The sequence below is a fragment of the Xiphias gladius genome, chromosome 7 (genome assembly GCF_016859285.1).
Source record: "Xiphias gladius isolate SHS-SW01 ecotype Sanya breed wild chromosome 7, ASM1685928v1, whole genome shotgun sequence".
NCBI classification, from domain to species: Eukaryota; Metazoa; Chordata; class Actinopteri; order Istiophoriformes; family Xiphiidae; genus Xiphias; species Xiphias gladius.
In genome coordinates this window covers 22449049-22453100 of record NC_053406.1, presented here as the reverse complement: position 1 = coordinate 22453100, position 4052 = coordinate 22449049, and positions in this window count along the sequence as shown.

Sequence of the window (4052 nt, the reverse complement as noted above, 5' to 3'; positions counted from 1 at the left end):
TCAGGGGGGTAATGCTGCGTTCAGGGTTTTCGGAAAAGGGTACTTTGAAAGTATTTGGATACCCTTTTTGTAATCGCTCGCCTCCCAATTTGGTATTTCTTGATTGCCAACAAAGTGACCAACTTCACTGTGCTCTTCTCAGTTAATTCTTAAAAAAAAAAAAAAAAAAAAATCATAAAACTACCTGATAAACACGGAAATTGAACGCGTCGGTCTAACCACGGTTAGACTACCAAGGAGCGACCCTGAACGCGGCCTGTCTGCGTGCTGGGTGCCAATTCGTGCCCGTACGTTTTCTGTGCGTCCCGGACCGTTCCCACTGCAGAGGCGAGGTCAACTTGCCTGTCGCCGTGCTGTTTCTTTTGCGGCAGCGTATATGCGGGAGGTAAACCTTTGAACCGGGGCCCGTTTTGCTCATGTAAAATGAGTGATCTGGGATTTGTGTCCCTAATAAATATAATTGAGAAGCATCAGTGTAAAATGCTTAACCCCTTGCCAACAATGAATTAAACGTGTACAATTAAAGGTTTTCACTCCACTCTGTGGGAGACCTGGGTCAGCAGGCGTCAGCTTGTGGTTTCAGTTTACGTGGCATCCAGGCAACAAAGTGAAGCTCTGTCCCTACAAAGGATAAAACAGGGATTCAGAGGAGGCATTACTATGCGTTGCTTTGGATCATATTAGGGAAAAAAAATAATAGAAGAAAGAAACAAGACGCTGGGTACACGGTATGCTCTCCACCAGAGAACAACAGCGGCCTCGAAAGTCAGATTTTTTGAATGCCCACAGCTGGGATTAGACCGAATACTGTCATCTGTTTCTATTTGTTTTAACCAAATACATTTGTGTTCCAGTTTCACAGGCAAATCACACTCTACAGAGAGCGGCGGGACCTCTGACAGTAGAAGGGGCGATAAGCCTGGCTGTGATGGGCTCGGATCCCCTGGGTTCCCCTGGTGTCTCAGTAGTGTCCCTGCCTGTCTATAACAAAACCGAATACTACTGATGTGCAGTAGTTTTATTTCGGCGTAGACAGAGAAGCATTAAACCCTGGGTGGGCTCTACAGCGACCACTGCTGCATCACTGAATGGTCGAGTGTTTTCTGTCACCCTGAAAAGAGCCCAACATTGGTTTTGGCTTTCAAAGAAGGTTAAATCAATATACTCATTAGGTTCCCAGGGGGTTTTGAACATAAAAAAAAAAGGGATACCCTGCAACAAATCATGGAAACCTCCTTTTATCAAATAGAGTAGCACATAAACAATGCAGGTGTTTAACAACCACTCTGTCCCCTCAGAGACTCATTATCGGAAGGACTGGCCGTGACACTACAAAAGAGTTTTTCAGTGCCTTGGCAGAGTGCCACAGGCAGTGGATGGCGAGGGAGCGGGAAGCTGAGGAGGGAAGACTGGGAGAGGGAAGCTGAGGCTGAGGCGTGAGGAGATGCAGCGGGAGACGGCTTTAGGCCGAGGGGAGGCAGAAAGGGAGGAGAGGCTGAGGCGTGAGGAGATGGAGGCTCGAAGCAGGGACAGTGAGTTGCTTACCTCTTGCTTAATGCAAATTGCAAAGCTGATTGCGACGGACCCCGCTGCTTTGTGAGGACGTATGCCTCAGGCTGTTTCATGAATGGCACATTTTTTATGGCTTTTGATGGATTTATTTTTATTTTTATCAACTTCGTAGCCACTAACGCATTCTTATCCCACTACAGAACAGCAGCAATGGACTGATGGTATTTAGTCAGTTACTATTTATTCTGAACACAGGTTTATGGCTTTACTTGACAAACGTCACTGATAAAGATATACTTTCCCTTTACTTGAAAAGAAATTAAAAACTTTATTTAGTAGTTTAGTAGTTTAACTCTGCTATAGCAATTATGTAAGTGTTCTTAACTGTGATTAACAGCTTGTGTACTAGTACATTTTATACTCAATGAATTAGTTAGTCATTCAATGCAACGCCCACAGCTGTTCATGTTCCCAAGGTTTTTTTTGCTTTTGTTGTTTCAATTTTAGCACCATGAAATTGTCCATGTGACAGTTTGAAAGTCACATAAGTCATTTAATGTTGTTTTATAACCTAATGGATCGGGAAAACTATGTTTGAATAAAATATTAAAATAAAGCTCTAATCAGTCTGAACTATTAGTTCATGACATTGTTTTGTATAATTGGTAATTAATATGTATCTTCATAACTGGGAAAGACACAACAGCCATAACTGAAAAAATTTATTAGAGAAATTTATAAAGATATGTATTTATATTTTTCATAGGCCACAAGAACATAATCTGCCTCTGGCACAGTCATTTCGTTGGCTGGGGTAACTCCACCTACTCTTCAGCCTCTCGAATGCACGCTGGCCCACGCTGAGTGCTTGACTGGTCTGAGTATTAAACAGCTCTTGGTCCGCAGTAAACCAGCTTGTGTCGGAGTGCTGTTTCAGAGGCCAGTGTTGTGAAGGATACCCTGCATGGCCGAGAACACAGCAGCCATTAGCCGATCCACGGATGTTGAGCATCCCAATGGGGAAATCGTCATATGCCCATGACCCTCCAAGTCCGCTGGAATCATCCAACCATGTTGGGCAGCTCATGCTCAGATCCCAGAACACGCCTTTGCTGTCCACAACTGCTTGTAATAAGATAGGCAAGATAACCTTCTCTCTTTGGTGGCTCAGTCTGGCGGTGTTGTTGTTTGATGATTGCAATGCGCACACTTTCTGGTACGCCAGTACACTGAGGAATCCCACGCGTGTGATGGAAAAGTCTGCCGTTTTCGCGAGCTCAGAGTCGTTTGGTGCCACGACAAGCTGCAGTTTGAAGTGCTCTGTTGACTGCTGCGCAGAGCTCGTGCACACAGCGGCAAACAGACGCCACCCCCACCGCGAAAGAGGTCTGCTATAGTTTTGTAGACACAGGGGTTAGCCTAATTATAGAGAGCCAAAGCCACTCTCTTCTGTAGGGGGGGATGCGGAGGCGATAAGTGGCGTCCTGCCCCTTCAGCCGTGGCTTCAGTGTCACGCAGAGACAGGGAAAAGTCCCTCTCGATACCCTTAACTGCTGCAGCCACCGATCGCCTGTCAAAGTAGCTGTATTCTCCCACCACTTGCTGGTCCCAGGACACTCTTGGTCTTCGTCGCACACAATCCTCCCGGAAGGCGACGTGGTATCCGGTTGGGATGAAAGAACAAGCAAGTGATTGGCACAGGAAATTACAGGAAAGGACACAAGTTATACCCCTGAACACATAGAACAGCATGTTGTACTTACAATTACTGAAGGGCAGTAATGAAAAACTATTGTCAACCATGATATGTTATAATCGGAATAATTGTAAAAACAGAAATCAACCAATAGTAGAAATAAACCAATCAATTTGTGACTCTGTAATTGGCAGATGTTTTGTTCTTTCAGCTCAAACTATCTCACATTACTAAGTCATGATAATAGGGTTTCCTATTTTTGGTATATCAATTAATCTCTCACAAAACATAGACACGCTTCATCTGACACTTTGTTAGTTAGATTGTTAGTTTTGAATCGTAGCATTGAATGTGGCTCTCAGCACCCAGGTTTAGTGGAGTTTCTCTCGTCCAGACCCGGTCCGGTTGTCCCGTAGCTGGGGGGGGGGTTATCCGAGAGAAATGAAGACACACGGACGCCCCCTAGTGTCCCGGAGTGTGTAGCACCATGACATTTGAAAACTACCAAGGATCCATCGAAATGTAAAAAAAATCGAAAAGTAATAACAATAATAATGTCGTATAATAAGATAAGGCGTCTCGACAGACCCACTCAGTGATCGCAAATAACGCAGTAGAGCACAACAGTAGGTATTTCTATTGGTCACGTTTCCCTGCCCAGTCGGGTTCCCAAACGGTTTTCTGGGGCCCCATTTAATGGCTCCATCGTGCACTCATCCGGCCAAACCCGCACACTGCATTCATCCGCTGAACTACAGCCATCAGCACAACCGACCGAGGGAGGTGGGAGGATGATGGGGGGGGGGGGGGGCAGCCATGAGTCGAACAGACACACACACATGGA